General features: G+C 44.3%; 3 pseudogenes; 1 reads left to right on the top strand and 2 right to left on the bottom strand.

The window, feature by feature from the left end:
- Nucleotides 1–791: 791 nt before the first annotated feature.
- LOC144256056 (immunoglobulin heavy variable 4-28 pseudogene) lies at nucleotides 792–1,371 on the top strand (annotated as a pseudogene).
- A 4,851-nt stretch (nucleotides 1,372–6,222) lies between these two features.
- LOC144256055 (dnaJ homolog subfamily B member 14-like) lies at nucleotides 6,223–15,908 on the bottom strand (annotated as a pseudogene).
- A 6,682-nt stretch (nucleotides 15,909–22,590) lies between these two features.
- On the bottom strand, nucleotides 22,591–23,239 carry LOC113178114 (chromobox protein homolog 1 pseudogene; annotated as a pseudogene).
- Nucleotides 23,240–23,807: the final 568 nt, after the last annotated feature.

Below are 23,807 nucleotides of genomic sequence, written 5' to 3'. Positions count from 1 at the left end.
ATGCCAAGTTCCCACCATCTCAAGCAGTAGTCAAGCCTCCTGAGATCATGGTTTCAGCAGCCTGGAGGTTCCTGAGCCTCTAAGCATGCTGAAACAACTTCCTGGGCCCCTTGTGCAAACAAGATGGGGATGGTCTTGCAGATTTATTCCTGCCCACTCCTGTTCACAGTCAGGAGAACCAGCAGGACAGAGAGTGGAGGGCAGTGGGCATAAAGAAAAAAAAAAACCTCCCCTCCTGAGACCCTGCTCCCTCCTGTCCTGTTCAGTCTGTAGCCTCCAAATCTCACAGAGATGAAAGAGAAGAACTAGTCCTGAGAAAAAAAGGGGGGCTCTTCTCCTGGATGTGGGGAACCACATCCTCAGCCCTGTTCTCTGATCAGTCATCACTGAGGGCTTCTCCTTCAGGGCTGGGAGGTGAACCTGGGCCTCTTGCATGCTGGGCACGTTCCTGCCACTCTGAGACCCTCCCAAGTGCAGGGAGAAAGGGCTTGGAGGAGGCAGGGATGGGCTTAGGAGGGCCTAAGCTCCTCTGACGGCCTTCCAGCTCCCCTGAAACCACTGGCCGTCCTCTCACAGGTAAACCTCCACCTGGGTTCAAGACAGGGACACATCTCAGGAGCACAGAGGACCTGGGCAGCCTGACCTCAGCCTCTCCAGATATAAGAAGAGCCTCACCCACATGTGAATCCCTCCTCCTGCTCTGGGTTCAAAGGCCCTCTGGGCTGTGGGAGCACCCAGCTCTCTGCTCACACAGGGCTGAGGTCTCTGGGAAGGCAGGTGTGGTCTAGAAGATGAGGCTGCTGGGTCTTGTCCTGTGCCTGGTAACAGCTCCCCAAGGTGAGTGTCCCCAGTGTCAGACCTGGATCCATGGGGAGGTTGTGGCTGCAGGTGACTGACAGGGTATGACTGTCCTTGTCCCCAGGTGTTCTGTGCCAAGTGCAGCTGCAAGAATCAGGACCTGCCTTGGTGAAGCCCTCGCAGACCCTGTCCCTCACCTGTGCTGTCTCTGGTTACTCCATCACAACCAGTGATTACTGGTGGGGCTGGATCCGTCAGTTCCCAGGGAAGGGGCTGGAGTACATAGGGCACATATCTAGTGGTGGTGGTACTAACTACAGCCCATCCCTTAAGAGCCGAGTGTCCATCTCCAGAGACACATTCAAGAACAAGTTCTCCCTGCAGCTGAGCTCCCTGACTACCAAGGACACAGCCAACTATTACTGTGCCAGAGACACAGTGAGGAGACCTCAGTGTGAGCCCAGACACAAACCTCCTGCAGGGCACCAAGGGACAGCAGGGGGCGCTCAGCACACAGGGTCAGTTCCAGAGCAGGTGCAGAGGGAAGAAAATGAAGTTCCCCTCATGTACTGAAGTTTCTTCCCAGCCAGCAAACCCCCTAAGACTACCTTGCACAGAGATTATTTACGTCTTTCCTGTCTCCGAATCTCAGAAGTTTGTCCTTCTCTAAATCAGGCTTGTATGAAATTCTCTTGCTCAGCACAGGCTACTGAATAATATTTATTGATGAACATTATTTTTTTAACCTTTATTTTATTTATTTATTTTTATGTGGTGCTGAGGATCGAACCCAGGGCTTCGCGTGTGTTAGGTGAGCACTCTACACCTGAGCCACAATCCCAGCCCCCCACCCTGAACATTAATTTTTTAATGATATTTTCTGCCCAGTGTCTGCAACGTAAACTATATATACTTATCTTTTCAGTACCAGGGTTTCATATCAGGGGGCCCTACCCTGAGCTCCATCCTAGCCCTGCCTCAGTTTTATTTTAAGACAGGTTCTCTCTAAGAGGCCCAGGCTGGTCTTGAACTAGTTATCTTCCTACCTCATCATCCTGAGTACCTGGGATTAAAGGTTGACTTTATAAACATTTGATGCCATGTCTCATCCCCTCCATGCTCAGATGGATCCCCTGTTCTCTCCCCATGACACCTTCCCATTCCCAATCTGCTCAGCGTGCTTCCTGTTATGGGTCAGGTCATAGAACACATGTTACAGTAGAGCCCACATACTGCCAGAACCTTTCACCCCTGGCACCTTTGGCAATGTCTGGAGTCAGTTTTGTTTTCTCTTCTGTTAAAAAAAGAAATTTTCCAAGGCAATTAGTTGTTAGGTAACATTGTAGCTGCCAAACCTCCAGCGATCACACAACACCACCCACAGCAAGGCATTATTGGAACCAAATGGCTATGTATGAAACTGAGAAGCAGTGATAGAAAGGCCGAAACCCAGTTAAAATGCACAGCAATACGCATATTCAGAATAAACTTTCATGTATGTGAGCTGTCTATCCTAGTGATGAGGCTCTGTGACACCCAATTCCCAAACCCAGGGCTCCAAGCTCTGTGTGGCCTGTGGACAAGGGTGACCTGAGAAAGGTCTTGAAGAGAAAGGGGCTCCCTTGGCAAAGACCCAGGAGGTAGCATGGTCAGTTATGCAGGAGACTGTGGGAGCTGTAAGGTGGCTCTGAAACTGGCTCCAGGTCCCTGAAGACATGCTCTGCTCAGGACCATTCTGTTCCCATCTTGGAGTGAGGTGACCCCAAGTCCAAGAAGCTCCAGGACACCTGCTTGGGAGAGGCAGCTTGGAGCCTGCCTGGGTTTCCAGCCACTGTGGCTGGATGCAGGGTCACAGAGAGTGACACCCTGGGCTCTGTTACTACTCACACCAGTGTCTACCCTGTCCTGAAAGTCCAGCTCCAGTCTGGGTGAAGATGAACAGTGGCAATTTTGATGTCCCAGATCATCCTAAGCTACTCCAGGTTCATTCCAGAATATTAAATTATTGGGAGTATTTGAAAAATATGGGTCGGTTAACAGCTATGGCACTGATTTTAAATATGAAGTTTGCTAGTGGCTAAAATTTATAGTACTAAATTTTGTAACAATGCTTGTCAATACTATATCTATCATTAACAATCTCATTTTTTAAAATTTCTTTAATTTTTTTGTGCATTATAAAAATGAAAATTGTGTAGTTCGTTTTGATGTAGTTTTAAATGCATATACACAATTTTATAACATAGCAATTTTATCTGTGTACCTTGTATATCTTAAATTTCTCTGCCTGTCATCATCTTTTCAATTTATTATATATGTTTGGTCACACTAAAAGCAAACACAACAGTTTTTCTTTGTTATATGTTTCTGATGTTCTTATTGTACATAGTACAAATGTTGGTGTTTTAATGACCCCCCAAAAAAAAAACCCATTGCATTCAGAGGGCATTTCTGAGTGATTTATTTCCCCCAGTGGTTTGATTTCTGCTTCTTTCCTTCACTGAAACCTCAGGACTTGCTCTGGATTCTCACACAGTTCTTTCCTTGCCCAGGTGGATGCTGGGATCACTTTCCCTTAACAGGATGCCCCTAACTTGAAGACAGCCTGTAGTTGATCGCTTAAGCTTGTTTCTCTGAGTATAACATTTGGACTTACTTATACAAATTAGATTTAGGACTTGAGAGTGTAATACATTTTGAAGGATCTGAATAAATAACGATGTGTTGAATATTGTTTTTCACACATGAGGGTGTTTGATCATCAACATCACTGTGAATGTCACCATTTCTTTCCATCAGACACACAGCTGGTGATTCCAGCTTTATTTTCATAATTACATTAAAACCTTGTAAAGTCTTGTGAGGCAGAGGACAGCACCCTGACACAGGGGTGCCAGGTGCCATGATGGGTCCCAGGCTGGGCACACCCAGCTGTCCATCACCTGTTCCTCCTGGGTGTGGGGAGCCCACCAGCTGCTCTGCCCCAGTCACTGTGAAGCACAGCCTGGCTGTGGGCCACAGGTGCCCTGTGAGCTGCAGAGCCCCGACAAGGCCCTCTCTGCACGTGGCCCTCACCACCCACCCTCACCCTCACCCTCCCTGCACCTTCCCATCTCCGGAGGCCACTGTCCTCTCTCTTTCCAGGACTTGCTGCAGTAGCCTACCCACATGAGTGATGTGTGGTGATGGTCTCCCTCTGCTTGACTCATTTCAGCTAGGTCCATGTGCTCCAGGGCCATGCCCAGGGCCAGAAAGGACAGGATGTCATTCTTTTGGCTATAAAATATTTCCTGGTCTGTGCATAGTGGATGTTCTTCATCCATCTACCCTGAATGACTCCTTTCTTGATTGTAAAATGTGTTTCAATAATCAATGGTTTTCAAAAAATTATTTGATGTACAAATTACATTTCTTATGGAAAAACACTCAGTACCTGGGTGACTACATCATGGGAAAGACCTCGTTTTATTTCTGATGAAGCTCCACAGTGTTCTCCATGACAAAGTCTACATTCCCAGTAGTTAATAAGAGTACCCTGACCCCTTCCAATGTGAGCATTTGTTATCTTCCTCCTTTACAAGGAGCCATTTCACCAGGGAGGGTTGAAATCTCCCTGTGGTTTTGTTTGCATTTTCCTGGTGATTTGTGATGTTGAGCATTTAATAAGTTATTTGTGTTATATCTATGTGATCTTTGAGAGATGTGAACATAGGTAATTTACCCAAGTGCAGTAAACTGTCGGGTATTTGCTCTGTGTTATCTTTGGCTACTGAACTGTTGGCTTTCCCCACTCATTCTGCATTTCTGACCCTTGTTGGAGCAACAGGTTTCCAAATAAATTTTCTGCTAGTGTGTAGATTTTCTCCTCAGTCAGTAGCTTCCTTTGCTGTGGAGAATCCTGCTGCTTGATCTGTCCACTTTTACTCTATGGCCTTTGTTTTTAGGTTCTTATCTTATTTCTCCTCCTTTGTGAGCACCTTTCAGTGTCTCCTAGATTTTCTTCTATGGCTTTGACATCTCAGGACCTGTGTGTAATTCTTGCATTGATTTGGAGCTGAGATTTTACCTGGTGAGAGTGCGGGTCTAATTCCAATCTCCTGTCTGTGATTGTGCAGTTTTCCCAGAGCTATTCAGTAAAGAACCATCCTTCCAGTAAGGATTCCTGACCTTTTTGCTAGACCCTGTGGACTACATGTGTGTGGCTGCAGCCTATCATCAAAATCTCCTTGCATCTGTGTGTGGGTTTAGTGCAGGGCCAGCTCTATAGGCTGCTGTCACCTGTGGTACATGTTGACGTGCAGGTGGAGATGAGACCAGGCAGTGCTATTTTGGGTGAAGGTGGCTTTGCATGTTCAGTTTCCCTTTGGCTCTCTGTGAGTTTTAAGTTTATGCTTTCTCTTTCTATAAAGAATATCACAGGAACTTTGGCAAAGGATGCACTGAATCCTCAGGTGGTTTCATGGGGTGTGGACAATCAACAGTGTTTTTACTCCAATTCCATGAATTGGGATATCTTTCCACTTTTTCTGTATTTCATCTTCAATTGCTTTAAACAAAATTAGAGTTTACCTAATGGATGGATGTATTTCACTTTTTGGATAATTTAATTCTAGATAATTATGTAGCAATTTTGAATAGGACTATTTCTTGAATTTTTCAACATGATTACTTTTTTTTAAGAGAGAGTGAGAGCGAGAGCAAGAGCGAGAGAGAGAGAGAGAGAGAGAGAGAGAGAGAGAGAGAGAGAGGAGAGAGAATTTTTAAATATTTATTTTTTTAGTTTTCGGTAGACACAACATCTTTATTTTATTTTTATGTGGTGCTGAGGATCAAACCCAATGCCCCATGTATGCCAGGTGAGTTCACTACTTCTTGAGCCCCATCCCCAGCCCATAACTCGGTCACTTTTGATGTATAAAAATGTCACATTTTGTATGGCAACTTTGTATTTTGTGACTTTACCAGTTTTTCAGTTGTAACATTCAAGGTGCACTCTTTAGGTTTTTTTTTTTTTTTTTTTTTTTTTTTTTTTTTTTTTTTAGGAAGTGTCTTATGGAGCTAAACACTAAAAGAATTTAAATAAAAGGCAATAATCTGTATGTACACAAAATGATCATGAGGGAAAAGACAGAGAATCATTAAAACTGAATTGCTACAGATATGAGATTCCTTTCTCAAAGCATTTTTAGTGAGGAATCGTATAAGCTTTTAAAATGAAAATAATTGCAGAAACATAAATGTTAATTTCAGTTTTCAGTTCTTACTATTTAAAGGAACCAATAGGTCATAAACAGCCCAAGACTTCAGGAACCAACTATTCAGTTCAGTTTTTAATATCAAATATTTTTCTTCAGCTCTCATGATGAAATTAAATTTACAGAAGAGATAAAAAGCATGCTGAAAGGTATAAATAAAAATTCCAGTTCATCCTCCTTTATAAAGGCTAGTCAGCGGCTCCACTTCTTTACAGGTGTCCATGCTCAAGGCATCTGCTATGCTTTGGAGTCGATCATCACAGTATACATTTGCTGCATACTGCATATCTGTTTTTTGCTGTCTTTCTTTCCAGAAATTATTTTGAATATTAGTCACATAATCTTCTTCTACACTATTTTTAACCTTTGGTAATAACATTCCTTTATATTCATTTTTAAAGTCCTTGTTGACATAGTAAACAAGGCCCAAATTTTCTGTTTGCATTTTAATGGTTTGCTCTGATCCAGATCTGGGATATAAGGAATAAGGAGGATTGGAGACCATCAGTTGGCTAATAATGACACAAGGATCAGTAGGATAATGGGCATCAGCTGGATAAACACAGAAAAACCTCCCTCTCCCCTTTTTCTTCTCTTTTATGTCCACTATGTCGATGCTGATGTTGATGGCTATAACCAGCTCGGACATTTGAAAATGAGTGTACACTACCTGAAGGAAATCCACCACCAAAAAATATATTGAACAAGTCTTCTGGAGTTATATCAGCTTCACAGCCTCTATGGAAATTAAATCTGCCATTGTCTTGGTGATTGCATGCTTGTTATTCACTGCCTGTGAGATACACTGTTTTCCTTTTTCTGGATTGCTTAAAACAGCAGAAACATTTCCAATCTTTTTAAAAGCATCTGTTACTCCAGATGCATGGTTTTTGTCTGGATGAAACTTCAAAGCAAGCTTTCTATAAGCTTTTTTCAAATCTTCATCACCAGCATCTTTTGCAACTCCAAGTACTTCATAGTAATTTTTACATTTGTTAATGCTGAGAACTCCATCTACTTGGTCTTTGGTATAGCATTTTCTACTTTCACCACCACGGGATATGCTGTCCTTTGTGCAGTGAGGTTTGCTGGGATCACTAGTACCTGGTGGTGTTCCGCAATGAGGATTATTTCCAGCAGTGCTACCATTTTTCATAATTATCTCCCACAGTGCTCTATTCCCAGCTACTCAGGAAGGCTGAGGCAAGAGGACTGCTTGAGCCCAGGAGTTGAAGACCAGCCTGAGCAATAGCGGGCCCAGGGCAGAGGGTAGAGCTTCTGAAGGGAGCGCTGGGCCTTCTCGCGGTTGCCAGGCCTCCGTGGTGATCTCTTATTCCGGTTCCCCCCAGGACTTATGCCTGGTTCCCTTTCCTTGAGAAGCGCGGCTACAATGGGGAAGCCGCCACTGCTGAGGAGGCGAGGCCAGCCTGGGTGGGGGCGAGGGGCTGTGGCAAGCAGGGAGGAGCACCCGGGACCTTGGTGGTGGCGGTGGCGAAAGGGGCGCATGGGCGGGCCTCGCAGCTCCGCCTCCTCACAGCGGCTTCCCCTCCTCCCGCGGGCCACCGTGGCGCCAGCCATCTCTCCCAGCCCCAGACCTATCTCCTGGGCCTGGGCGTCCCAGCCCAAGTGGCGGCCAATAGAAAGAGCCGACTGGCTGGGAGCTAAGGAGCCCACAGCAGCCCAGGGCAACAGCAGCCATATGCAGAAAGGGGCGGGGACCTCTTTAGGTTTTAATGTATATAACATTGGGTCATCTAAAACTGAAGTTCCTTGAATTCTCCTTCCCACTTTGAAGGGCCTTTGCTTCCCTGTCCTGTAAATTGCTATTGCTAAAGCTTGCAGTTTGATGTTGACTAGAGGTGGGCAGGCTGGGCTTCCCCTGATCTGAGAGAACTCTGGTTGGCCCTCATTTGGATAAGCTGAAGAGTGGGGAACTACAGCAAACCCTTAAGTTCAGACGCACTTCCTCCTCATGGTTCTCACAAGTTCTGCACCACACAGGAATATGTGCTGGGATATGACCTCAGTAGTCCGGTGGGGACATGGTGGAAGGTCTCAGGGGCAGGCCATTGGGGAACCTGGCCCAGGGTGTCAGTTGTTCTCTCATCATCTGTGGATGATGTGGACATGCTGAGAAAGACAGGGCAGCAGCAGCATGGGCAGGTAGCTGTGTGCCCAGGAGGATCACAGGACACATGTTCCAGTCAGTGAGATGCTGTTTCCGCAGGTCCTGCACTGCCCAGGAGCAGGAAGGGAGGAACAGGTCACAGATGATAGATAGATAGATTAGATAGATAGATAGATAGATAGATAGATAGATAGATAGATATGCACAGACAGAGGGCAGACAAATAGAGAGATACATGGTAGATAGATAAGGTAGTTCATTGACAGATAACAAGGAAATGATAAAAGATGATATATAAATATAAATAAGTGACAAAAGAATGTATCAAAGCTGATATAAATATAAGAAAATGATGATAAATAATATATACATAAGAGATGATTGATGATTCACATAGAAAGATAGATGATAGATAATAGATACATAGAAATATAGATAGATAGTTAGCTAGCTATAATTGGTCTCAGGCCCCAAATGATACAGGAACACTGTTCCAATTTTCAAGTCTTTCCTGTTCTTGACCACGTATCCACTTCCATATATTTCTTTCACCATATTCCCTGGACAGGACAAAAAAGATGCTGGGCATGGAAAATGGGAGAAATGGAGAGGTCTGAATTCTCTCAGGGCTGTAGTCTACTTCACTCAGTAGAAGCCCATGGCCAGAGCCTCTCCTTTCCTGTCTCACCCTCAGGTACAGGTCCTGATCATGGCCAAATCACCATGGAGACACAGGGGCAGCCTGGCACTGTCTCCTCTAGGTGTGTGAGTGGCAGGTTCCTTACCCATTGACACAGCCCTGGGCTTGAGACCATGTGTGCAGTCCCTGTGCTTGCTCCATGGCCCACTCCTGACTGGTCGCTGCAAGGACAGTTAGCATGGAGAGTGTGCTCAGCTGGGTTTTCCCGGTGGCTGTCTTAAAAGGTAAATAATGGAGAACCAGAGACCCTGAGTGTGTGAGTGAACAGAAGTGAGAGAATGAGTGTATGAGTGAGAGTGTCCTGACCAGGCTGCTTCTGTGTTTGCAGGTGACAAGTGGATATATAGCTGTTGGAGTCTGGGGAAGCCCTCATGCAGCCCTTGGGGTGGGGGGACTGCAACTCTCCTGTGCAGTCTCTAGATTCACCTTGAGCAGCTACTGGATGAACTGGGTCTGCCAGGCTCCAGGGAAGGGCCTGTAATGTTTTGACAATTTAACAAAAATGGTGGTAGCCCCAACTACCCAGACTCAGTGAAGTGCCAATTCACCATCTCCAGAGACAAATGCAAGAACATGCAGTACCTGCAAATGAGTAGTCTTCGAGCCAAGGACAAGGACACCTATTACTGTGCCAGAGACACAGTGAGGGGTCCTTAGTGTGAGCCCAGAAACAAACCTCCCACATTGTGACCATGACCAGCAGGGGGCGCTCAGCACATAAGAATCTCAGGGTCAGGACAGGAGCAGGTGCAGAGAGTGGTTGAAGACTGGTTTCTTGTTGTGTATTGAGGCTTTTTTTTCTCTATCCCCCTGGGTCCTAGGCAAGTAATACCTTTTTAATTCAGTTTGTATATTTCTATGATATCTTTGACAAAATTGTTTGTTTCCTTGTTTTTCAGGGTGACAGGAACACCAGGGCCACTTTAGAGCCCTATATCACAGTCTCCAACTTGAACTCTTGAAGAGAGAGGTTCAAATGGATTCCCACTGGGGCTTCCCCTCAATTCAGAGTCTCCCCAAGGATCTTTTCTAGATTTACAATCCTGTTCATCTGCTCTCAATTCTACATTCAAAAGTCATCACTGTAAGGGAGCAGAGATTCACCATGCATAAGCACAGGGTGTGGCCATGCCTGCTCCTGTGAGTGACCTCACAGTGGGACACACAATATCCAGAGCCCTCTGCAGAGTTGTTGACAGCACTTTCTGAGACACACAGTCAGTCACAGAGTAGACTTGCTACTCTGGATTCAGAGTGAGGCAAAATGGACAGTGGGGTCCAGACCCAGCTCATACTAGGACACACAAAGGTCGCAGCTCAGGCCCATGATCAAGGGTTCCTAAGAGAGGGCCTGATTCCAAGTACTGTCTCTGAAACCAACCAGTCATCAGAATTTCTGCTGTCATCAGGTTGCAGAGACACAGGAGAGCTCCATAGTTCAGCACAGCGCAGCCTGGCCCATGTCACAGACAGAACTTATGGAGTCTGATCCCTCCAGAGAGAAGAGCCTTTAGCAGCCAGAGGAAGAAGAGAAGATAACCAGGTTAAGGGGGCTCCTGGGTACTTTTCTGCTCTCAGCATCGTGGTTGCCCCTCCTGCAGAACCATGAGGGACTTCTCCACAGCGATATCCAGGCTGGGGCCTTCCACAGACACAGAGAATTTGAGAGACACTTTCAATTCCCCACAGTGCTGCCGAGGGAGTGCTGGACTGGTGCAGCAGGACTCAGCTGTCCTGGGGATAGGGGAGAGAGTGAGCGCCCACAGTCTCAGGGGTCAGCAGGGAAAGTTCCACCTGGATGGCCAAGAGTAACCAGCACCAGAGGAAGACATGCTCGGGAGCTTTCTCAGCTCCATGCCCAGAAGTGAGGCCAGTGAGGCCACTGGCTTCAGAACCCTGAAGACACACTGTGCGCAGAACCACCCTGACTCCATCTTGCTATGAGGTGATCTTGAGTCTGAGAAGCCCCCGGCCATCTGGCTGCTGGGCAGAGGCACCTAGGACAGTGCCTGGGTTTCCAGTCACTGTGGCTGGATTTCATGATCACAGAGAGGGACACATAGGTGCCCACCCTATTGAGAGTCCAGCTCCAGTCTGGGTGAGGATGAGCATCACCAATATTTAGTTCCACAATACTCCCAGGCAACTCCTGCTTCACTTCATAAATTTAAATTATTGTGCTTTTTCCAAAATATTTTATTTTTAATTTATTTTTTCCCAAAAGATTTTGATTGAGAGTCATAACACTTTTTTTGTATACAAAATGGATAAGTTTCTAAGTAACTTAGAGTTTTATATTTTATATCAGTGGAACCCATTTCTTTTTCAATCAACAATACTTTTATATTTTTAATTATTTGTAATATTTTATATTGAGCATTATCATCATCTTCTCAAATTATAATTTATTTTTTTCATACCAAATACAAATACAATGATTTTCTTTTGCTGTATATCCTTGATGTTTTCATGTATACCTAACTAACAATCATACCTTGTACAATATTGTTTTCATTGGTGAACAGAAGTGATTTTGCATTTGATAAACATAGAATTTTTTCATTAATTTTTTTTCCTTAGTGGTTGAGTTTATGTCTCCTTTGCCTCATTCAGACCTCAGACCTTACTCTGGGAACTTTGCTCAGCTTCTTCCTGAGCCCTGGTGGATGCTGAGATACCATTCCCTAAATATGGTGCCCCTCACTTTCAGACAGTTTGAGTTCGATATATTAAGCCTGATTTTCATGTTTGGACAAAGTTATATACATTAGATTTGGGATATAACAGTGGAATACATATTGAAACCCGAATAAGCATTCATAGGGTATGTTGTTGTGTTTCACACAACTTGCTGAGATTGCTTCATGTCCCTCTTGTCCTCTTTTCTGATCTCAGTGTCCTGTCTTGTTGGGCTTGGCTTGGATTTTATGTTAACAGACACGCATTTTGTTGGATTTCATGTGTTTTATTATAATTTATTATAATTTCAGAAAATTACTTTAACCTCCTTTTTTCTTTTTTTTTGCTTTTTTTTAAAAGAGAGAGACAGAGAGAGAGAGAATCTTTAATATTTGTTTTCTAGTTATCGGTGGGCACAACATCTTTGTCTGTATGTGGTGCTGAGAATCTAATCTGGGCTGCACACATGCCAGGCGAGCACGCTATCGCTTGAGCCACATCCCCAGCCCCAGACCTGCTTTTTTCTAAGTGTTCTATATATATCATCTTGAACCTTGTCCACTCTGTATTTGGAGATTTCTGTTGTATGGGGCCCTCACTAGCATTTGTTTTCTGTCTTATGAAAACATTCCTTGGAACCACCCTGTGCTTTGATCCCCTCACATATGATTCCTGGCTCCTTAGATGACATCCAGCTCTCCTACTTCTTTCTGCACCTGAAGCTCTGTAACCTGATAAATTTTATTCCGGGCCGGGATTGCCTTAGGGGACTTGCTCTGAGCTTCTCTCCAGCCTGGCTTTGGGCTCACATGAAGGGCCCCTAGGGAGGCCCCTGTCTGTCCCCACTGCAGTGGGGAGTTGGTCTTGGCCCACATTATCACCTCCCACCGACCACAGAAACCTGCCTCTCCCTGTTGCCACCTCCCTGTGATGCTTCTCCTCTGAGGACTCAGACTCTTGTTCTAGACTCTTCTCTTCAGGCCAGGGTGCTGTTCCTGAGGACAAGGAGGGGTGGTCTCGGGAGTATTTCCCCCTTCTGTTCCTACTTTCTGTGAGGTTCGAGAAGAGCCCCTGGTATTGGATTGGTGAGTTGCCCTGAGTGTAACTGTCGCATGTGACAATGTCTTTCATTACCTCACTTGGTGAGTCTTACTTTTTTTCTCCAAGCATCATGTTTCCAATTCAGTCCATTTTCCAAGAAGTGACATTATTTCTCTCTTTCTTGTTGCTGTGGGAGCTCTAGTGGGCACGCAGGTCACATTTTCTCTGTCCACTCTTGTGTGGACAGCACCTGGCTGGTGCTACACCTGGCTCTTGGAGCTATGCTGCTGTAACATTGGTGTGTGTGCATCACTATTCTCTGCTGATATTAGGTCTGTGGATCAGTACTGAGGAGTGGAAACTGGTCCCATAGTAGCTTGACTCCTAGTCTCCTGGGTCCGTGGGCTCACCTCACCCAGCAAGGAAGTCCACGGAACAGGGTAGAGGAGAGTATGGTTGCAGAGTCACTAATCAAGACCTTGGAGACCAAGCAAGAAGCAGTTCTGATTTTATTGCACAGTTACCATGTATATATACTCAGGCAGCAGCTAAGCAATTTACAGGTAGTCACCAATATAATTTCTGGCCAACTGTCCTCTACAGCCCTGGTAGCCAGGTCAAATTTGCAATCAAACCTATAGTATGTTTGTTGTTATCCATGGACATGAACTGCCTGGGAAGGCAATTCTCCCCCAGACATCCATTCCCAGGAGGTTCCCTCTACCCATCCTCTTGTTTCTGTTTCATGCTGTGAACAAATATTTTTCTGACCAGCAATGGAGGACCATGTTCCCTGCAATGTCTCTGCATTGTGATTTTATTATTTCAAATGGTCCCCAAGAATTATGTTTTATGAATCCCTGGGCTTCAGATGTGAAAGAACACTGGGATCTGCCTTACACAGAAAGAATGTGAGAAACAGATTTTTTTTTTCAATTGTGACTCAGAAATCTTGGCCAGGACTCTAGTGTCAACAGGTCACCAATGTCAATCATCCATGAGTAGGAGGAGAAATCACCTGAACTGAGCATGAGGCCACTCAGGACAGTCCCAAAGCAACCCAGGTTATGGGAGAGGAAGTCAAGGAGCCTGCGAGACCAAAATATTGGATCTATGATATTTTGATCATAGCTTAATGAAAGAGAGCCATAAGTGAGCATGATGTTAATGTAGTAGATGGTCATGAAATCTCAGGTAGGGCCAAGTAAAACACTGGGTGCTAGAACCCACTGGTTTACACCTGGATGAGGGGAGGAGAAAAGAGTATCATGCCAAGGGTCTAGGTGCATTGCTGTGATGGTCTAACTTGAAGAATAGCTTTCTAAATCAGATGATTTGCTAGGACTTGGAAACTACATATAATGGCACACCTGGCTTTTTGGATGGTGAAAACCTGGAGACCAGCAGGTCTTATCTGAGCCACCCCAATACCAAGAGGTGGGTGCTGCAGGCTCAGTGTTTGCAGGAAGTTCATGGTCAACACCACAGGGAATAAGGAGAGTAGCCCACATGTCTTATTAGTGTGCTGTACTCACTCAAGCAGGAGAATAATTCCTGAACCTCATCAGGAGGTCAGCAACTACACCTGCCCTTTCAGTGACCCCACCTCACTAAAGACAGTGTCCCCTGTTTTCTCCAAATGCTGGGCTGAGGGCAAGGCAGGTCTCACTGCAGCAATGCTGCACACGGAAGGGGATCTGGGCCTCCTCCCTCACCCAGCCGGCCCTGCATGCCTTCCTGTCTGCTATCAGCCTGGCTCTGCTGCTCTGGGGCACTCAGGGGCTCTCAGCCTCAGGCTGCAGCTGAGAGCTGCCTCTGCTCCCAGGACTCTCACCTGGCCCAGCACCTCCATCCTGTCCTCTCCTGGTGGAGACCAGAGGGCAGGACAGGTGAGAGGAAGAGCTCAGGAAGGTTGGTTTCTCCTCGGAAAGCCTTCCAGCACCCCTGAACCCAACTAATTTCCTCTCACAGGTAAAGCTTTACTTGGTTTCCAAGGAGGGACACACCTCAGGATCATAGAGGATCTGGGCAGCCTGACCTCAGCCTCTCCAGATGTAAGAAAAGCCTCATCCACAGGCAAAGTCCTCCTCCTACTCTGGGTTCAAAATGCCCTCTGAGCTGTGGGAGATCACAGCTCTCTGCTCACACAGGGCTGAGGTCTCTGGGAAGGCAGGAGTGTGTTCTAAAAGATGAGGCTGCTTAGTCTCTTCTTTAGCTGGTCACACCTTCCCAAGGTGGGTTTCTCCAGTGTCTGACCTGGGTTTATGCAGAGGTTGTGACTGCAGGTGACTGATAGCATGTGACTATCCTTGTCCCCAGGTGTCCTATGCAGGTTCAGCTGCAGAAGTCTGGATCTGGCCCGTTGAAGCCCTTACAGACCCTATCTGTCACCTGTGCTGTGTCTGGATTGTCCATCACAACTAGTGGTTATGGCTGGCACTGGATGGATCCTTCAGCCCCCAGTAAAGGCGCTGAGTGAATAGAGTATATATAAAATGATGGTGGTACTAACTAGAGCCCATATTTCAAAAGCTGAGTGAAAGTCCAGAGGCATGTTCAAGAATTAGTTTTTCCTGCAGGTGAACTCCCTGACTTCCCAGGACACAGTCATCTATTACTGTGCCAGAGCCACAGTGAGGGGACCTCAGTGTGAATCTATACATAAACTTCCCTGCAGAGTTCCCAGGGCCATCAGGGGGTGCTCAGCAAGCTCAGGAGCAGGTTCAGAGGGAGGAGAGAAGAGTTTACCTCAGTCCTTGAGGCTCCTCCTCAGCCAGGACCGGCCAAGACACAATCTTGTATGGAAATTCTCTAGTTCATTCCTGTCTCAGAATCTCAGATGCTTTTCCTCCTCTAGATCAGGCTTGTCTATAATTCCGTTGCTCAGCATAGGCTACTCAATATTATTTTATAATGAAAATTAATTTTTAATAATATTTACTGCTCAGTGTATTTAATGTGAACTTTCTAAATTTATTTTTTCAGTACCAGGGATTGATACAATGGTGTCATAACCCTGAGTTTCATTATAACCCACTTTGAGTCTTATTTAAGTCAGGTTCTCCCTAAGAAGCCCAGGCTGACTTTGAACAAGTTATCCTGCCTCAGCATTCTGAGTACCTGGGGTTAGAGATGAGTTCCACCACACCCAGGTTAACTTTATAAACAATTGATGCCATATCTTACCCTCTCCATTCTCAGCTGGATCCCCTTTCTCTCCACGTGACACCTTTTCATTCCCAATCTGCTCAGTGTGCTTCCTGTCATGGATCAGGTCACAGAACACACTTGACAGCAAAGCCCACATAGTGGGCCAGAAACTTTCACCCCTGTGGACCATTGACAATGTCCGGATTCAGTTTTATTTTCACTTATGTTAAGAAAGGGTTTTGCAAGGCAACCAGTTGTTAGAAACCATTGTACCTGCCAAACCTCCAGTCATCACTCAACACCACCCATAGCAAGGAATTATCTGAACCAAATATCTATGGACTGAACAGAGAAGCAGTGACAGAAAGCCCTAAACCTGGTCAATGCACAGAAATATGCATATTCAGAGTAACTTTGGCGTATGTGAGCTGCCTACCTCTCATGATGAGGCTCTGTGACATCCACACTCCACACCCAGGCATCCAAACTGTACATGGCCTGTGGACAGGGGTGAGAGAAAGGGGCACCCTTGGCAAAGACCTAGGAGGGAGAGTGGACAGCGCTGCATAGACTGTGGGAATAACAGGTCAGCTCTGCCACTGGCCTCAGGACCCTGAAGGCACAGTTTGCCTAGCACTGCTCTAACCCCATCTTGCTGGGACATGACCCTGAGCCTGAGAAGCTCCTGGACACCTGGCTCCTGGCAGAGTCAGCTTGGATCCCTGTCCAGGTTTCCAGCCACTGTGGCTAGATTGCAGGATTACAGACAGGGACAACCTGGGCTGTGTTCCTGCTCACGTCAATGCCCATCCTGTCCTGAGAGTTCAGCGGCAATCTGGGTGAAAATGGTCATGGGAAATTGTTATATCCCAGATCATCTTAAGTTACTCCTGGTTCATTCCAGAAAATTAAATGGTTTTTTTTTTCTTTTTTGTATTTGCCAAAAGACGTTGATTGAGTGTTATAACACTGATTTTGCATATAAACCTTATAAGTTGCTAAGTTAGAGTTTTATATTTTATATCAATACAAGCCATTTCTGTTTCAATAAACAATATTTCCATATTTTAATATTTTATTTGAGAACTTTATGTAATTGTGTTGCTTATTTTGGCATATTCATACATGTATGAACAAAATTTATTAAAGAGTCTTTTGTTTCCTGCCTGTATTTTCTATATGAAATTTCTCTACCTGTCATAATCTTCTCAAATTATTATCTATTTTTATTTATACCAAATACAAATACAATGATTTTTCTTCTTCTTATGTCTCTGATGTTCTTACATATACCTAAATAAGAATCATAGTTTGTATAATACTTTTTTCATTGGTAAAGAAAAATGATATTGTATCAGATTAACAGAATTTTTTCAATTGCTTATTTTCTCAATGGTTTCATTTCTGTCTACTTTGGCTAACTGAAACATCAGGATTTGCTCTAGAGGGCTCACTCAGCTCCTTCCTGAGTCAAGGAGGATGTTGGGATCTCTTTTCCTAAACATGACACCCCTCACTTGCACACAGTCTGTATTTGATTGGTTAAACCAGCTTTATTGGAGGGAGGTACTGGGGATTAAATTCAGGGACTCTTGAACACATCTCCAGCCATATTTTATATTTTATTTAGAAATAGGGTCTCACTGAGTTGCTTAGTGCCTCACTATGGCTGAGGCTGGCTTTGAATTTGGTTCCTTCTGCATTAGCCTCCCGAGCCATGGGTATTGTAGGTGTACACTACTGCACCTGTCTTGTGTCTACATTTATGAGTATAATATTTGGACTTGGTTGCATAAATTTAGATTTAGGGATTTGACAGTTGAATACATTTTGAAGGGCCTGAATAAGGAATGAGGTGTTGTATTTTGTTTCCTTTTTCATGTGATGGTGTTTGATCACCAACGTTATTAAGAATGCCACCATCTCTCTCCATCAGAAACATAGATAGTGATTCAGGAATTATTTTTATACTACAAAAAAAAATGAGTTCTTGTGGAGTTCTTTTGAGGGAGAGAATAGCACCCTGACACATGGGTGCCAGGTGCCATGATGGATCCAAGGCTGTGCACACCCAGCTGTCAATCACTTGTCCCTCCTTGGTGTGGGAGCCCACCCAGCTGCTCTGCTCCAGTCTGCAAGATTACAGAACACCCTGACTGTGGACCAAAGTGCACTGTGAGCTGTGGAGCACCAGGACAAGGCCCCTCTGCATGGCGTCCTTACCACTCACCCTAATCCTTGCTCTCTCTACACTTTCCCATCTCCAATTGCCATAGTCCTCTTTTTCCAGATGCAGTATGTTCCCCATATGATTGATGTTGTGGTGATGGTTTTCCTCTGCCTGTCTTATTTCAGCTAGATCCATGTACTCCAGGGCCAGGCCTAGTTCCAGGAGGGTCAGGATGCCATTCTTGTTAGTTAAGTGACATTCTTCCTCTGTTTATATCATATTTCCACGTCTTCTTTAATGAAAAATGTGATGATTATACAAAGTGCTTCAAGAGCCGTGGAACTGGTGTTATGGACAAGCCTCTTGGACTACATATACCAACTCCTATGCACACTGGGCAGAGGCTTGTCCCTAAGCCTTCGTCTGTCCCACCTGATGTCTCTTCTGGTCTCTGGCTATGTGGCACAGGGTGGCATCTCCTACCTGCTGCCCTGAAAGCTGGCCCTGCAGATGGCATACTTATGTGCTGTGGCCTTAGGGGGCTTTCCTCCAAGTCTCCACTAGCCATGGCCTAGGGGGACTATTATAGGGGCAATACCTAGAACAAAGCACTGTCTGAGCTCCATGGCTATGCAGGACATCCTCTGGAATGCAGGTGGGGGAAGACCACCTCCACACTCTTGCACCCTATATGCTTTCAGAGTTATCCCTACAGGTGCTGTCAGATTGGCTGTTGGGTGACTATTTTAGCTCCCACATCTGAGCTGGCACAGACCAACACTTTGCCCAGTCCCAGGACTGCATCCACATCTTTAGATGTTTACTACAACCACCTCAGACCCCTGCACCAGTGTGTGCTGAGTCCAGTCTCTACTGCTCTGAGCAGCTCCCATGCCTGATGGTTTACAATGTGAGAGCTACATTGAAGCAGGTTCTGGAAATGCAAATATCAAGGTGCTGCTCCTGACCAGGCTGTACCACCTCATGGCAGAAGGCAGGAGGCAAAGAGAGGCAGATGGTTATAAAACTCCAGAATGGTGCTGGGATCACACTAGGGGCACAGTGTGCAATAAGGCTCTCTACCAGCCCTATGAGAAACCAGGTGGCCATGCCCATGATGTCAGTTTTATTATCTATTCTGGGACCACGTGGACATGGTGAGGGTTGCAGAGCAGCAGCATCGTTTTCAGGTGACTGTGCTTCCAAGATGATCCCAAGACAGTTGTTTTAGACAGAGAGAGCCTGCTTCCCCTAATTCTGCAAATCACAAGAGGAGGAAGGGAGGCCTAGATCACAATGACAGATTAGCAAGGGGGTGAGAAAGATAGATAATTGATTATTGATAGAGTATATATAGATAGATGAAATATAATGGTAGATAGATAGATAGATACCGCATACATACTGAACTAGAATAAATTAATCCTCACCCTGAAAACATCATGAAGTCCATATGGACACTGGCTGGTCCATCTCCCAGGTCTGTCACAAGAGTGAGCTAGACAGGGCCCTAAGTGGACTCAGCTTATGACAACTGAAAGTGAGGACAGAGACTAAATTTCTCCCTGTGCCCACCACAGATGGCAGCAGCATGTGTACCTGAGGGCTCCGTGCCAACTGGATTCTCCTGAGCTGAAGGAGGCCCTCACAGGGAGGTACAGCCTTCCCACTGCAGGGAGCCTCTGAGGACCTCAGCTTGATGCCTCCCTGGAGAGCAGGTGCAGCAGAGGGGAGAAGATGCTATCCAAAATATTTGTGAAACCAAGTACTTTGCATGAATTAGAATTTTGAGGACAGGGATGTTTGAATCATACATCACAGTTGTGTTGTATATTATTTTATCTCATTTTTTACATTTTACATCTTTTATCATTTTCACTTTTTAATTTTACTTTTCTTAATATTAAGTGTTTGGCTTATGTACTTATTGTCTCCCATTTCCTATCTCCCCCAAATCACTTTCTCTCTCTTCTCTGGCTACTAAGCATCATCTGTTGATTCCTCTTTCACTCTTCCTAAGAACTAATAACTCTATAATCTCACCTTCTACCCCTTCAACTTCTCATTCTTTGTCCACCACCAGAAATTGTAAATCCTTTCACAAACATACTGTTTATATTGTAGAAATAATTGAACTCATTGTTACTGTATATTGTGACCAAAATATACATCTTAATAGCAACCGGTTTGTTTAAGGTTGTATATGTTTTGTATTGGGATCTGTTAATCTTGTTCTTCCCATCAAAGAGAGATATTGGAACCCTGCCAGGACACTACAAACTTATAGGGTAAAAATGGTAATGCTGTGGTCCTGCAGTGCTAGAAGGAAAGACACACAAACAACATAAAAAAAAACTAGGTAAAAAGGTGTCCCAAACAAATCAAGATACTACATTATTAGATTTCATGGCTAGCACAAGAGAAGAAAGATTTCAGGAGGTACATAATTAAAATATTCTGTGAATTATAGGATGATATAAGAATATAGGCAGCAGAAGATCATTTCAATAAAGAGCTACATAAGCAAATACAGGAAGCAAAGGTTTACTTCAATAAGGAGACATAAGTTCTAAAAAAAAAAAAACAGAAATCTTTGAAATGCATGAAACAAAAAAACATATTAAAAGCTCAACAGAAAGCATCACCAACAGATTAGAACATCTTTAAAAGAATGTAGATTTCACAGTGAAAATGGTAAGAAACCATGGGAAGTGACATGGGATAACATAAAAAGAACAAATTTAGAAATTATTCGGATAGAGGAAGGCATAGAGTTCCAAACCAAAGAAATGAACGATCTATTCAATGAGATAATAGCACAAAAATTTCCAAACATAAACAAAAATACAAGAGAAAACAAAATAAAAGAGGCTTACAGGACACCAAATGTAAAAATTACAGCAGATCCACCCTAAGGCACATTATAATGAACTAGCATACAAAATAAGGAGAGAATTGTAAAAGCCACAAGAGAAATGAATCAAATTACATACTGGGGGAAACTAATAGGGAAAACTGTAGATTTTTAACCCAGTCTGTGAAAGATAGAAGATCCTAAAATAACATATACCAAGCTCTGAAAGAAAATAAATATCAACTAATAATCTTTTTATGTAAATTTTTAAATTTATATATGATAGCAGAATGCATTACAATTCTTATTACATATATAGAGCACAATTTTTCATATCTTTGTATATATAGTATATTCACACCCACTTGTGTCTTCATACATGTACTTGGATAGTAATCATCACCACATTTAACCATCATTAATTACCCCATGCCTCCTCCCTTCCCCTCCAACCTCTCTGCCCTATCTGAAGTTCATCTATTCCTCCCAAATTCCTGCTCCCTATCCCACTATGAGTCAGCCTCCTTATTTTTTAAAATAAATTTATAGTATTATAAAGACAAAAACTGATAGTGTGCATGAAGTTTACATTGAAACAAAAATCTCACAGACCTAACACATGCCTAAAAAAGATTTTACAATGTAACTTTAGGTGCAGGTATAGATGATATCAAAAACTTTTGGATATCATGATTCATGACAGCATTTTGGGTATCAGTCAATTCATAATTTTTTTCTTCAAAAAAAATCTTTTAATGTGTTTGAAGTGAACCACTGCCCCAATATGAAAGCTAATATCCTGAGAACAGGGCTTTGAAACTACTCAACCTTGGAATTCACTTAATGAAACTTGTGCTGTCAGTGACTGAACTCTGCCACTAATGGTTTCAGAGTTCAAAGTTTAAAAAGCAGAGGCTCCAATAAATACCAACCCAAGTATGCACGCTCCTCTTTCCCCACTCTTCCATTTCCCATACCCCTTTGGCTCCTCCCCATTACTTCAGCCAGTGGCTTGCACAGATAAGCTGATTTTATTTATAAGTTCATAATTCTGTTTTAGAGGTGCTAATTCTTGTCTAAATTCAAGAATTAGCACTTTTAAGACAGAATAATCTGCCTGTGTATGCTCTCCAATAAAAGACCTTCCCACCTCAGTCAGTTTCTATCTCCAGAATGGCAGCTTTGGTAACATAGGAACTGGCTTAGTCCTTTGTGGGGAACAACATTAACTCAGGCAAGGAACACCTTGGCTTACAGGTTTCAGGCATTCATAGCTTTTAAATAGTCTCTCACAGCCCTCATTTATGGTGCCAATGACATTTTTTTTAATAAGGTAAAATATTCTGGACGTAGAACCCAATCATTAGTTACTTCGTCTTTCCATTGTTTCATCATTTTCCCAGTCAGGCCCCAAATTAAAAAAAAAAAAAAAAATGATCCTACACATCTCCCTTCTTCCCTGCCCAATCTCTCCCACCTCAAATAATACACCAGTAAGAGCCAAAAAACTACACACATGCTACATTGTAAAAATGCAGAATTAACATTATTGGGAAGAAGGCTGTGGGTTGTGGAGATGCTCTTTGAAGATCAACAGTATTGTTCGCCTTCCCAAACACCCAATTCTGCAAATTTTATCCCTCATAGAAAGCCCTTTACTTTTCTCAATAAAGTGCAGAATGGGTTGCCTTAAAACATTTACCCCTTTCCCCTTCACTGGGATGGGTGTGCAAACTATACAGCTTGGAATGGCTTTAAAGCACTTGGGCTGCTGCAGGGCACGGAAACTAGACTGGCTCTTTAAAGGACATCTTCTCAAGCCACCTTTATGTTGTCAAGACAAGTGGAACTCCTTCCCTCTCCACTTAAATCCTCAGTCACAGGCGACAGGGGCTGGTACTCAGGAGAGTTAATTCTTGTCATTTTTTTTTTATCATCATCCTCTGAGGGGTAGGAATGCCACATCAGCCTTTTCTCATAGAAGGATATGACAACCTGTGGACACCAGATATTGGCTTCCTTGGCAGGGACCAGGTCAGCCTCATCAGAGTTTTTCCATTTCATCAGGAACATGAGCTCTCCACTGAAGTCTGTAGCTCCAAAAATTGGCTCTGGCTCCGGCTGCAAACCCTTGGCAAAGCCCCTTGGCTTTTCAGATTCTCCTTTTGTCTTCTTTGGTTTGGTCTCTTCTCCCTTATTTTCAGAATCCGAGTCAACTTTACGCTTTCCTCCCTATGATTTATCTGTTTCATGTGCGGTTTTCTGTGACTGTAGAAACTCAGCAAGAGGTTGGGAAAATCCAGTTTCTCTTCTGGCTTCCATGTAGTGTCCTCATCTGAGAACCCCTTCCACTTTAGGAGATACTCCACTTTGCCTTTTACAATCGATGATGGAGAACTTTTTCCACCACATTTTCCTCCTCCTCCTCCTCCTCCTCCTCCTCCTCCTCCTCCTCCTCCTTCATGGGGCTAACTCTGAAGGCACATAGATGAGTCTTCTTCCACTTGCATTCCAGAGGATTCCCTGGGTAGTCCTGGGGCTCAGGCAGAGTGTTGTCCCAGGAGTGGCCCCTACACAGAGTCTCCTTAGAGTCATGGCTAGTGTGCCCTGAGAGCAGGCTCCCTAAGGCCCCAGCACTGTAGGTCTACAACCTGCAGGGCCAGCTTTTAAGTCATTAGGCTGCTTAGCCTACCCTAAGTAGCATGACCTAAGACCAGCAGAGACATGGGGTGAAACAGCCTGAGACTTGAAGACAGGACCTCCTCCCAGTGTGGGCAAAAGTTGGTTTGTGGACTCCAAGAGGCTTTTCCTTAACTCCAGTCACATGATTGTTGAAGAACTTTTTATGATCACCATGTTGCCCCTTATGGAATATATGGAAAATATGCTATCCAAGAGGAAGAATTTAATTTAACCAAAAGAATGGAATCCTGTTCCTCCTGGCACTGGACGTTGCTCTGGAGCACAAGGAGCTAACTGAAATGAGTCGGGCAGAGGGAGACCATCACCACACCATCACTCATGTGGGGAAG

The sequence above is a fragment of the Urocitellus parryii genome, chromosome 7, assembly GCF_045843805.1.
Source record: "Urocitellus parryii isolate mUroPar1 chromosome 7, mUroPar1.hap1, whole genome shotgun sequence".
In the NCBI taxonomy this organism is placed as follows: domain Eukaryota; kingdom Metazoa; phylum Chordata; class Mammalia; order Rodentia; family Sciuridae; genus Urocitellus; species Urocitellus parryii.
The sequence above is the reverse complement of the archived record's forward strand: the minus strand, read 5'-3'. Positions and strand labels throughout refer to the sequence as shown.